The sequence below is a fragment of the Lathyrus oleraceus genome, chromosome 1 (assembly GCF_024323335.1).
Source record: "Lathyrus oleraceus cultivar Zhongwan6 chromosome 1, CAAS_Psat_ZW6_1.0, whole genome shotgun sequence".
In the NCBI taxonomy this organism is placed as follows: domain Eukaryota; kingdom Viridiplantae; phylum Streptophyta; class Magnoliopsida; order Fabales; family Fabaceae; genus Lathyrus; species Lathyrus oleraceus.
The window spans coordinates 460,945,863-460,959,812 of NC_066579.1; the positions used below are offsets into that span (position 1 = coordinate 460,945,863).

The window sequence follows — 13,950 nt, forward strand, 5'->3', positions numbered from 1 at the left end:
GGATTAAAATTGTTTGAATTTAAAATAGAGAATCAAAATTATTTAAATTTAAAATAAAAAGATTAATTTCGTGAATCGAATAAAATAGGGGAACCAAAACGGTAATTTAATTAAATAAAATAAAAAATTGTTAATTATAATGACCGAAGGATGTACTATTGTTAAAAGAAAAGTTGGAATTTTCTTAAACCATTCTTATTTTAGAAATTCAGCTAACGTGGAAGCTTTATTTTACCCACTCTTAATAATATTATCCTTCCTCATTATTTTATTACTATCTATTTCACAAAATATTCAATAAAATATAGATTTTTTTTTATATAAGTTAATAAAATGAACATTTCATCAATTTTTTTATGAAAAAATCCGAGAGATATCAAAATTATTTAAATTTAAAATTAGGTGATTAATTTTGAAAGTCAAGTTAAATAAAGAGACTAAAAGTGTAATTTATCCTAAAATCTATATTATAAAAATAGGTACGAAATTGGGGGATTAATCTTACCTCCAAAAATAAAGAAAAAATTATAATAATAAAAAAGCTAAACATAAAATTCAATAAATATTATATAAATGTATAGTAAAAACAAAAAATCAAGAAAATTCAATAAATATTATATAAAATTTATAGTAATAAAATAAAAATATTAGTTAAAACATAAAAATTGTTTGGCTGTTTTTGTATTAAAAAAGTTTTCATATGTTGGCATTTCATGTATAAAAAATTATATAGGTTGATATGCTTTTTAGAAAATAGTAAAATACAATTAACATGACATATTTCTATAGTTTTAATTTTCTATTAAAGTTCTACTAAATATTATATATATTTTTGACTTAAATACATTTTTGATATCTCTATATGTATTTTCATAACTTTTTAATCTCTATTTAAAGAAAAACAATTTGAATGGTCGGCTAATATTAGATTTCATATTTTTTTTTTATTCTTCGTGACAAAACAGTCTCATATACACAAGTGATATTGAAATTTATGAGGTGACATTTTTTATTGTTGTCATGTCATTAAAAGTATTTAAATTTGTAAAACTTCATTATTTTATTTTTTAAAAAATTTCTTTTTGATAATTAAATATTTTTAATTATTTTTTATAAATATTTATTTAAAAATTAAATATTACAAACTCTAAAATATACATTTGAGTCTAAAATCCTAATTTTTTATAGGAGCACTCCAATACCCATCTTTAAAACAAATATACTGTGAAAGTATTTTATAAACACTATTCTTTGGTGTTGAAAATTCAATGAGACTTAAATTATATAATATATTTTAGACAAAAAATATTCAAATGGACAAGACTAAAATACGTACTTTGACTAAACATTTGATTAAACTTTTTATCTTTAATATATATTTAAATATTTAATGTTAAATTATTCTCATAAAATTAATTAACATGTATTTTAATCTAACATGGGATCACAAGGTTCATAGTTGCATTTTTTTTGGTCGGTGCACATTTATTGCATTATCTAGCAACAAATGATTTTGTTTTGTTTTGATTTACTAGATGGTCAATCTTAAAGATCAACTTAGACATCTTAAGATTTACTTAGCAATTTACTTAAGAATGTTACTATAGAGTTTAATATCTATCCAATAACTCAAAGCCAAACATAATTGGTTTTTGCATAGAATCAAATCTGAGAATCAATGATCATAGAAAATAAACAAAAATATTAAAAATACATGCAAAAATTGATTTTAAAAAAAAATAGACATCCTGATTTAAAATATATTTATTTAATTTTGGCAAAATGTCAATATTTAACCATACATTTTATTGAATAGCATCGCATAAAACATATGAATTATTTATTAATTATTGTAATTCCAATCCTTAAGAAATATATGTAAGCATCCCAAGCAGCACGACATACATTCACTTGAAGCACTAATACCTGCAAAATTAAAACAACTTTATACAAATATATATATATATTGTGAAAAAAGACTAAATAAAAGATAAAGAGAAACAAAAAAAATACCATTACTTATGTGAAGCATCATAATTGTTTTTATGTTTGCAATCATTACAACAGTCTTCAAAGCAATCCGCAAAATAAACCATTCCAACGCTGCACTTAAAGAAACATCCAGTCTTACATAAAACTACAGAGCTTGTCTTAAAATAGGGAGATTCAGGAATGCATTCAACTTGTATTTTAAACATCATTATTATCAACATCATCACAATACATTTTCTAATTTGACTCATTGCCATTACTCTTATCAATATTTTTTTTCTTTCTCAAATCAAATTAAAATTCACAACTAGACCATTATTTATAGCTAATATTTTCTTTTTTTAATTAAAGTTTTAGTAAAATTTGATAAAAACAAATGTTTTCAAAGAATTCTATATATATCCACGTCACTATTATAAATGTTTTCAGATACGCTTGAAATAAACAAAAATTAATATTTACTTCTTTAATTTATTATTCTAATTATTTGACAACTCTCCATATAACTTATTTAGAAATTCTGCAATGGAAACTTTACTTTACCCACTTTTAATAATATTATCCTTATTAATTATTTCACTATTATCTGTTTAAAAAAATATTCAATAAAATCTAGATCTTCTATTTTATATACTTAAAGAGATTTACATTTAAATTAAATGAAAAATAACTTTTTTTTTATTAAATTTGAATTTAAAGACTATGATTTAGAGTAAATTAAAAAACTTACTCTTAAATTAAAACATTTGTGGTAGACCATTATTTCTAGCTAACATTTTATTTTTTTAAAATTAAATTTGTAGTAAAATTTATTTAAAAACTTTGACTACTCAATAAATAATCGTTACGTCATTTTATTAAAAATTTATAAACTCCGTAATCATTATTATAAATAAATTTAACTTTTTTTATTTCATTAAATAAGTGATGTATAGAGTCCATATATAATTTATATACATTAATTGTTAAATGAATAAAATAAAAAAATTTAATTATAATTTTGGTCCCCTATTTTGTCTAATTCACGAAACTGATCATTCTATTTTAAATTTAAATAATTTTGATTATTTATTTTAAATTTAAACCGTTTTGATTCTCATCTCATACTTATATACTTAAAATGAATGAAGTTTTCATTTTTTAAGTAACAAATTATTTGTAAAACATGTCAAATCATTGTATAAAAATCTATTATTGAAATTTGTAGATAAAAATATAAGTTACAAAACTAAAATCTCATCGATTTTCTTTTAATTGTGATAGAGGGATTAAAAGTATTTAAATTCAAAATAAAAAATTAAAATTATTTAAGTTTAAAGTGAGTCAGATAAAATAGGGAGAACAAAACTATAATTTATCTAAATACAAATAAAATTTACTTATTATAGTGACTAAGGGATATACTATTGTTAAACAAAAGTTTGGTAATTCCTTAAAATATTTTATTCTAGAAATTCCGCTAACATGGAAGGTTTATTTTATCCCCCTTTTAATAATATTATCCTTCCTAATTATTTTATTACTATATATTTCGCAAAATATTCAATAAAATATAGATATTTTTTGTATAATTAAGAAATTAAAATCATAAAAAAAAACAAATGTTTTTTTTAATTTAATATATAATATATTCAATTTAGACCTTAATAATATATATATATATATATATATATATATATATATATAGTTTTTGTTTCCTATTTTTTCTGCTTCGTGAAATTGATACCTCTATTTTAAATTTAAATAATATTAGTGCAATCTTCTCATATTTTTAATTTAAAATTAAAGAAGATTTCATTTTTTTAAATGACAAATTACTTTTGAAACATTACAAATCAATGTATATAAATTTATTGTGAAAGTTTATGGATAAAAGTATAAGTTATTAAAATGAGAATCTTATCGATTTTCTATTAAAAAAATTGAGAAAAATTAAAATTGTTTGAATTTAAATTTAAGAGACTAATTTTGAAAATCAAGTTAAATCAAGGGACCAAAAGTTTAATTTATCCTAAAATTTATATTATAAAAAAGGTATGTAATTGGGGCATTAATCTTACCGGAAAAAAAAAGCAAAAAAATAATATAAAAAAAACTAAATAGAAAATTCAATAAATATTATATAAAATGTATAGTAAAAAAAGAAAATAAAATCAAGAGAATTCAATAAATATTATATAAAATTTATAGTAAAAACAGAAAATAAAATCAAAATGTTAATTAAAACATAAAAATTGTTTTGGATGTTTTTTTTTATAAAAAGTTGCATATTTTGGCATTTCATGTATAAAAATAAAATTATATAGGTTGATAGTGTTTTAAAAAAATAATAAAATACAATTAACAAGACATTCAAGATTAGAACAAAAGTTATACCTGCAACAGCTATGCTATAGCTTTAATTTTCTATTATAGTTCAACTAAATACTATAATTATTAGTATTTACAAATATACAAGAGTTTCTTGTTGGTGAATGTATGTTCCAATGAATCCGCAAAGAGACTACCAAATTAGGAGTCGACGATATAATTGGAACTCAGGTAATGGTTATGATAAAAGACAAATATTTTTGACAATGAGATGCGAAACAAGTGAAAAGTACTTAAAAACTATATGGAAGTTGAAACGGGGTGACTCTAACACGAGAAAAAGTAAGTGTCTCTTTAAGGTGTATGGTACCATAGGATGAATAATACATGGATATTTAATGTGTTTTGTGGTATACATGATCATGACTTGCACAAGCCTAAAATTGGATTTCTAAACTTAACTTAGATCTAAAAGATTGCCTTGAATTTCTAGAAAAGAGTAATGAAATATTTAAGCACGAAATATGAAATATTAAAAACGTAGCTGGAACATGTGACATTTATGTCTCAATCAAAAATGATATAAAAGATTTGTATGAAACCCTAAGGAAATTTGTTAAGGAAAAATCTATCAAGTCAAAAATATTTTGGGCTTCCAAACTACTATTTTTTATCCATAAGTGACCATTATGATTGTGGCACGAATTTAAGTGGATTAATGGTGTATTTTATGTATAAAAAGATGGTCATTTGCTTGGAATGAAGAGAGTCACTTTTAGATTATTGCTTACTTTATTTAGCTTTTAGATTTAAGCTCTCAAGTTAGTTTCTCTACAACTTCTTTTGTAACTTCTTGATTTCTTTATATTATTCAAGTATTTGTCTTCATTTCAGGTTATTTCATTCTATCAATTTATTTTACTTTATTTATTTTCTATGCATGCTATGTCTTTGTCTTGTTTAATTTTAGTCAACCTCATCATGAGTGAGTAATTATTTTGGGACAAAGGTCATGAGATTTATCTCATGCCAAACCCTGATTGACTTATCCGTTTATAAATTATGAGAAAACAAAGAGCTTAAAAGTTATTTTAGAATCAGAAAACTTAAATATATTTGTGTCGGCTAGCGAAAGCAGAGACAACCTAGATGCCGGTCATGTACCAGAAGAGAATGATTTGATATCTGACTGCAGATTACTAACGAGACGTAACTGACAAGGTGTCTTGTTCTTGATTGAGAAAGCTGATTAGTTGTTCCAAAAATATATACAGATACGTACACCACAAAAGTGGGTGTAGTACATTTTTATCTATTTTTCTATGGCTTGCTCTATTTTCTCATAATTGAAATTGTAAAATTAATTGGGTAATTTGGGATAGATATCATGTACCACATGTCCTGCTTTGCTTTTATATTGTTATTGTTAATTTTATTCCATTCGCATTGAATCTCTGAATATTCGATTGCTTTAGGTACACACCACTAGAATAAAAAACAATACTCAAGCTCATCTCCTCGTGGTTTTGATCTTATTATATTACTTCATATTGTCGTGCATTTATGCCATAAAAGTATCCATATTAGCCTCATCCTCCTTGAACAAGGTTCCCTAATCACATCTCTCTCATGAACTGTGCCAGAAAATCTAATTCCATGACAAAACTTATTTATCATATCCATAGTAGAATAGACGGATGCAATATCTTGAACATCATCGAGTTTAATTTTCTTTCCCAAGATCATTGGAGGTAGAGAATCTAAAGGATAAATGCTTTCACCCTTGTATACTTTTATGGAAAAAGATAAATGGGAAAGAAGAAAAAGAGAGAGGGTTTCATGAAATAATATATGGAAATCCAATGACACGAGTCATATGTTCACCTAGTGAGGTAACTTCCATTAGAAACGGGAAAATCGCTACACCTAGAAGGTACATGTAAAAAAAGGATAAATTGATTTTCACTGAAAGACATCATGAGGTGCATTAAATATCCACCCACGTTTTTTTCCACTAAAGCACTCAAGTTTTCAATAAAGATTTATGTTTTAACATCTTAGAGTCTAATCAAAAGGAATGGGGCATACAACTCAATCATTTAATAGGCATAGAAATGAGTGTTCTCCTTCAATTGAGGGACTCACATAAGATGAGGAACTTGCCCTTTAATAAATATTCTCCTTTAGCTAAGGGACTCGCCCAAAGCTAAGAGAATCACCCTTTGATAAATATTTTCCTTCAGCTGAAAGACTCACCCAAAGCTAAGGGACTCGTCCTTTAATAAACATTATATTTCTCTTTAGAGACTCACCCCAAGCTGAGGGACTCATCCCAATATGAGGGACTCACCCCTTAGCAAAAGGACACCATCTTCCAAGGGACTCACTAGAAGGGTGAATGGAGTACTTCAAAGGGACTTAAAACACTTTGTCCTTAGCAAAGCCCAAGAGCTGTATGGACCATGTATTGTTATATTTCTGAGTTTCCTAAACTAGGGAGCATTCTCCCAAGAGTGGTATCTCCTAGGATATTAACTAAGGATTCACCCTTTGCCCTAATGATGTGTGTAGAGTTGTTAGTCAAAGAAGATGAAGTCCACCACAACTCCCTAAAGATTAAGTGGTCAATAATTTCTCCTAATCGGGAGGGATAAGTTGTCCCAACTCAGGGTTACCCAAACCCTAGGCCCGAAAGGCCTCTATAAATACTCCTTCCCCCACGGGAGGAAGGACATATCTTTACTCATACATATCACCCCCTCATATATTTATACCTAGCACAACATTCATCTACAAAGCATCTCTCCTCATCTGAGCATGACTCCAAAAATCACTAAAAAACTCAATCATAGATGGCTTCTCGCCATCGTGGGCAAACCCTAACCACCATACAATATAATAAACCTACTAGGGCCTCTGAGTTCCCCTATGGAGAAATCAATATCAAATCTCTAATCATGGATTAAAGAGGAAGGGAATTTTTGTCATTTTTGCAATAACACTTTATAAATGGGAAATGGTGGAAAAGTTGGCTCATGTTTTACACAATTACTTATCTTACTTGAGAGAAAATCATAATTCTCCTTGGCGTAAAAAGAGAGAGGAGGCGCATGGCTTGGAGGAAGAAGGGATGCAATCTTGAAATTAACATCCATCTTCATTGCATGTGAGATCTTGGAGTTTCTTGATATACGAAGTTCAAGAGATGCAAGTGATAGACGATTGTTATCAGAATTCCTCCCACCAACTCAGAATTTTGGGTTGGAGAGAAGTAGCAAGAAGATAAATTCATGATCAACACCATCCTCAATGATGCATGTGGGAGCTTTGAGTGATTCTTGGAAGAGGAACAAAGATCAAGTGTGTGAATCGTCAAAAACATCATCATACTTCATATTTCTAGGTTCTTATTTGAGATGGGGTTCTTAGATAGTTTGGTTTTTACTCCTAAACTAAATTTTGGGGTTGATGTATGTGAGGGAAAACTTTGGGGTTTTCATGAGTGTGTTTGATTATGTGAAAAATTATGAAAATGTTGGTTGCAATTTGTTGTTGTCATGCATGTATATGTTAGTATGTTTTTCTAGTTGCTATCCTCTAAATTAGTCAAGTATCCTTAGATTTGTTGATGCTTGGGTACAATAATATGCAGAAAAACCTAAGTTTTTGGTTCTGGTGTGATCTGTATTCGACTACAAGGTGTATATATTCAAATACAGATGTTAGAAACTGGGTTCTAGACCTCTGGTTGAAGTTGTATTCGAGTACGCTTAGTCTGTATTTGAATATAGGTGTTTAAATGTGAACTTCTGGGTTATGGATAAGATGTATTTGAATACAACTAGTTTGTATTCGAATACATGGTCAAGAAAACGCATGACACAATTGAAAATGGTTTATCTTGAGTCCTGTAACTCGAAATGAGGCGCGGTCAGATAAGTTGGAAAGCTAACACAAATAGCTATAACATAGTGGAACCTACATGTTCTTATTCCACTCCATTTACCATATTTGTCCGTCCAAACCTTCTATTGGATGATTAGAGGTGTGTTTACCTCGTATCGTGTAGGTAAATTAGTTAGGTTGAAGCATTTTGTGAGAAAGCTTAACCTAATAATTAATTAACGAGTATAACTTATAGAGCTTGTGAGGATAAGTCGTAGGTTGAGTATTTATATATTTACCCATGGCGAGGTGTCCTGTTGGTGGATGAAACTCGTGAAGTAGTAAGAATACTACTCTTGTAGGGAAAAATAGTACGAAATGGGATGTGGAATTAACCTAGAATAATTACACCGTATTCTAATCTTGTTGATTAGGGAATGACCGTAACACTATTTTATTAGAATAAGATTTGTTCAAGCTCTTAAAAAGTTTTGATGATAATAAAGTATTTAAAGAACAATAGTGTTTACTAATGATTATTCTAGTGTGCATGATCAAAAGACATTAACATTTATATAAATCAAGTTAATCACTCAGAAGAACCAGTAAAGGAAGGAAAGATGTTATGAATCCGAAGGATCCAAACCAAGCTTTTAGACTCTGATGAGTCTACTCAGATCTTTCAGATGATGAACCCAAGCTTACGTGAAATACAAAGATCAACAAAGCTCTGAACACTGAAATTGTTTGAAGCAAGCAAACTCTAGTGTAAAGGAATAATTATGCATCTTCTGAACAAGCGTCGTCAGCAGTTCTGAATATTCTGCTTCAGAGGATTATTTGTCTACATCAAGTCATCAACTTTGCAAGTGTTTATCCAGACTAGTTTTGATCAAGACTCTGATGAAGACAACCTTAGAACCTGTGAACTCTAGACTCTGAAGTCTCACTCCAATTAGGTTCTGAAGACATACTTCAACTTATGATCAAGGTTTAACTAATTCTATAAAAAGCCTTTGAATCAAAAAGTTAAGTATAAGGATAACAACGACCCTAAACAAGCATCAACAAACATCTACAAGAAGATTTCAAGTCTGAACTTATCCATAGAAGATCACGTGACAACGATACACTACTTTATGTCTAACCAGCATAAAGTAATGTTGTCAAGATCTTATCTCTTCAACTGCAATGAACTCTACTCTACTTCTCCCAACGTATTTCTGCTAGCTGAGTTTTGGTTCACTCCATTGTGCAACAGCTAACGACCTTCAACGGTTATTTGTACCTTTAGTAGTGCCAATCTTCAACGAATCTATTCTTAGTGTCCATTTATAAAAGAAGATTGAAAACATTCAAACTATGTGTTCTGACCAAGATGAATGTGACTTGAAGAATATGTGACTATGTTCACAAAGATGTGATACCAGTTCATAGTATCAGTTGAGAGATAGATTGTGTTTATTTAGAAAACACAGACCTAAGAAAGACACATTAAACACAAAAAATATAACCACAAGAGTTAAGTGTGTGAGAGCAGAGTGAAAATGATCAAAGAAGATCATCATAACAAAAAGGCACAACAATAAGAAAATCTATGCAAGGAGAGAAGAAGAATGAACTCTATATTCTTCCATACTCAGGAGAAAACAACTCATATTTTGCTCAAAAGTGTAAACCTTTGTGTATATGCTTATCCAAGAAGCACTCACATGAACACAAGGTTAATTCCAGACTCTTTTGTTAAGATAATCTAAAGACTCTAGTCGTTGTTCTCAGAGTAAGTCTCTTTCTGATTAGATTGAGCGAACAAGTCTCTTGTTGGGTGCTTGAGCAAACAAGTCTCTTGCTGGGTGCTTGAGTAATTGAAGTCTCATGCTTGCAGGTAGAGTAGGAAGTCCTAAATATGTTGTTTAGGCATTGAAGTCTCATGCTTACGGGTAGAATAGGAAGTCTCGATCTTGGTGATTAAGCAAGTGACGTCTAATGCTTGAGGGCAGGGCAAGGAAGTCTTGATCTAGTGTGATTCAGCAGGAAGTCTTGAGTTGCTGACTTAAGTAATTGTAATCAGTATGATTATAGTTAAAAGCTCTTGTGCTGTAAGGGGATTTGACTACTCTCAGTTTGATAGGAACCAGGATATATTGTGTGTCTATTTATTTACTTCTACATTTACATTCTGATGTGCAACTAAACTCTAAAGTCAGACTATGATCTGATTCAGCCTCTTACTTGTATCAGAATCTAAGCTTGACACCTCAGGTTCTGAAATAGAGTTGAAGAAAAAGAAGTAAACTTCTCACTACTAATACTCCCTCTGGTATCAGACTCTGAACGTGGTTCAGAATCTGATGTTCTAGAATCAAAAGTGAAAAGATATTTTTAGGCATACACAATTCAATCCCCCTTATTGTGTATTTTTCTCACCTTCATATTTCCTCATCCATGCTTTAAAGTAAGACCTGAGAAGGATGTAGGAGTGCATGTTTAGATATTTACATCAATCCTCTTGTAGGATATGGAGTCCCCATATTTGGATTCCTTAGTCTTTCTCTCCTACAGGATATGGAATTACCATGATTGTATTCCTCAGTTCTCCTTTATGGGCAGCGGGCCAAAGGTATCAATTATGATATAGTATAATGATACTACCCATAGTTTCCATCATCTACCAGACATAAAGGAAAGTATATTGAGTCTTCACGTGTGTTACGAAGCATTATAAACTTCGTCGGTATTTCTTTTCTTATCAGAGTACGTACGTGTAGTACATAGTTTGTATAAGACTAGTATACCATGTAGAGTCGAGAGGGTAGTGTTGTAATAAATTCAACTAAGAGAGTGATGTCTCAATAGTATGTGTCATACCCTAAATTTTACCCTGGGTTTTCACTCGCATCAGCATAACATAATCGATCTATTTTGTCATGTATTTCATCAGTTAAAAGCATTCATAAGGGTTTAGATGAAAAGTTAGAAGTTTTGACATTTTATCTGGTCTTGCTGACATTCATTAAGTCATATGATGGTTAAGAAGTCAAAAATTTGATCTCTCAATCTCAATGCATCATTTATTTCCATTGCATCGTGTTTTCAGAGGTTCGGAAGATGAAAATCAAGAGAATTATCATCATCTGAATCCGGGTAGAATTTAACTGTGATTGAGAATTAGAGGTAAATGGTCCAAGGGCGATTCATTTACATTCGTTTGTCTGTTCACGATTATTCAGTCAACAATTTAATGTATTCACATGCCATTTGCATTTTTTTACCTGTCACAATATGCATTTTTGTTTTGCATAACACTTAAAATATCACTCGAAATAATTTTTCAGATCTACAGACAGACCGGTCGGGTTTCTCAATTGTGCTTCAAATTAGCGGATAAAAATTTTTAAATTGAGCTTTCAGACATCAATATTCTTAATCTACGATTCACGTAGTTTAACCTGGTTATTTTTTGACTACTTTTTCGATCGTATTTCGATCAGTCTGAGTCTTTTTACCGATCATTTTTTATTTCAATATTTGATCAAAATCGGCATATTTTCGAGAAGTTTATTTCGTGTTGATCATTTTAGCGCATTCGGTTTTTTTTCCGACCATTTTTGCGCCCATTTTTTTATTCATGTTTTATCCGATTATTTTTGTTTTTTGTTTTACCAAAACAATCGTTGGAATTAAATAGATGTTTCCATATTTTTATTTTTTGTGTTTTCGATTTTATTTTAAATTGTTAACATTTTAATTTTTAATAGTTTTTTAAGATTAAGAAAAAAAAATCTCAATTCTCTCCACTCATACAGGTTTCCAACTCCTTACAGGTTTCTTTCAATTGAGCAATCAGGTCACCTTGAGAGGTTGGCTTCTTCATTGCAGATGTCATGGCAATGTCATTGACATGACTGCCTTCAAATAACTTGTAATGAATTGACAATGGAGGCTTCCTTCTACTGGGGATATCACTTGTGTTTAAAATACCAGGTTGCTGGCTTAAAATTATTCCACAAATTATTGAGGGAAAGGCAATTGGCAGCTTTACTGCATTAGTGGAAGCATGTCTAACAATTTGTTCAAACATGAACCTTCCATAATCAAAGTTGAGTCTGGTTCCAATAGCATAGATTATCCTTCCAAGAACATTAGAGATTGTTGAGATATGGTTTGTTTGCACCCAGTTGGCTGAACCTATCTTATGCAAGATAGCATATTTTACAGTTAATTTTCCAGCAGATAGATGCTTTTTGCTTGGCCATTCCTTGACTTGACCAGTAGTGATTGTCCTACAGACTTCATTGTCGGTGGCCTCTAACTCAACAGCTCCTTCTGTTCCTCTTCCTAGGAACTTATTGATTACAGTTGGGAAGAACCTAACACACCTTCCTCTCACAAACACCTTGCAAAATTCTTTGTTGTTCTTGTCAGAAATATCCTCAGGGATATTCACCACAAACTCCTTCACTAGACCTTCAAAACATTGGGGTAATGCACTAACTGTTTTCAATAAACCTGCAAACTTGATCAACTCTATAACCTCCTTCACTTCCACAACATCTTTCTCTAGTTCCCTCTCCACAACAACTCTCCTCTGTATCACAAATTTCCACTTGGCTACACCATCTTCCAGATGGAAGGAAATGTTGTCCAAATGCACAGCCGCAACCTTAGCTGGAGACTTTCTAACAGTTTGCCTTTTGGCAGGAGAGATGTCTGGGACATCGTCTTCGACATCATCTTCAGAATCAGAACTTTCTCTGACCTTTCTCTTCTTGACCTCTACTTTACTCCTTGATTTAGAAGGACCTACAACAACAACCTTCTTACTAGTTCTGGCTGTCATCATCTCAGCCACATACCTGCCTTTCCTGGTCTTCATTTTCTTTGCAACACTTGGTTTCAAGTGATGAACCAAGGTGCTATCTTCCTCGTCTGAGCTCTCTTCCTCCAAATCAATCACCTTTTCAGCAGAGTCATGCTTCTTAGATTGAGAAGCATCTATAGGTTTCTTGCTAGGCATGGTTTTCCCTAAAGAACACGGTCCTTCTGCAACAACATCCTTCTCTGACCTATATGAATTATCATCTTTCTCAATTTGAGGTTCCACCTCAGGTGAGGGGTCCCTTCTAGACAGAGGAGTTGAAACCCCCTTGACTGAGTGTCCTTCATTTAGGATCCTTGTGACCAGATTCCTAATGACACGATCTGTATAATGCATGTCATCCTTAGAAGGAGGGTTATCAGAAATGTTACCTTGATTATTTCCTGAAGTGGAAGAAGGACCAGGGGCGTCGCTTGGGATTACTGAAAGAGGAATAACTTCCAAAACGTCTTCATCCAGAAAATCCATGGAGTGAGTTCTTGCTTTGTGAGTGGGTTTTGAACCAGAAGATGAGGGATGTTGTGACATTTTGTTGAACTTGTGAAATAATTTTGGTTGCCCTAGCAGAGATGAACTATACAGTTTGATGAAGATGGAAGTGGTTGTGTTGAGGTAGCGTGTGAAAATGGTATAGATGGTAGTTCCAATACTAGGTAATGATTTACCATAAATGGGGCACTTTCTTTTAAGTGGTCAGACAATATTTTTATTACCTTTTCCATTCCACTTTAATTGCTATAAATTCTCATGAATACAAATCCCCAATTTCCCTCTTAAACATTCAAACTGATTAGCATCCAACGCCTTTGTAAATATGTTAGCTAATTGCATTTCAGTAGTAACATGCTCCAGTGCTATGATTTTCTCTTCCACAAGTTCTCTAA

The 13,950-nt window shown here is 30.6% G+C and overlaps 2 long non-coding RNA genes across 2 annotated transcripts in view; both read right to left on the reverse strand.

The window, feature by feature from the left end:
* The window catches only part of LOC127115926 (uncharacterized), a 65,704-nt gene that overhangs the window by 9,454 nt on the left and 42,300 nt on the right, over positions 1–13,950 (reverse strand). The gene's annotated exons all lie outside the window — the stretch shown is intronic.
* On the reverse strand, positions 1,750–2,336 carry LOC127115925 (uncharacterized). Its single transcript, XR_007800929.1, has 2 exons — positions 2,014–2,336; positions 1,750–1,926 (listed from the first exon to the last, which is right to left on the reverse strand). It is a non-coding gene; the product is annotated as an uncharacterized LOC127115925 (long non-coding RNA).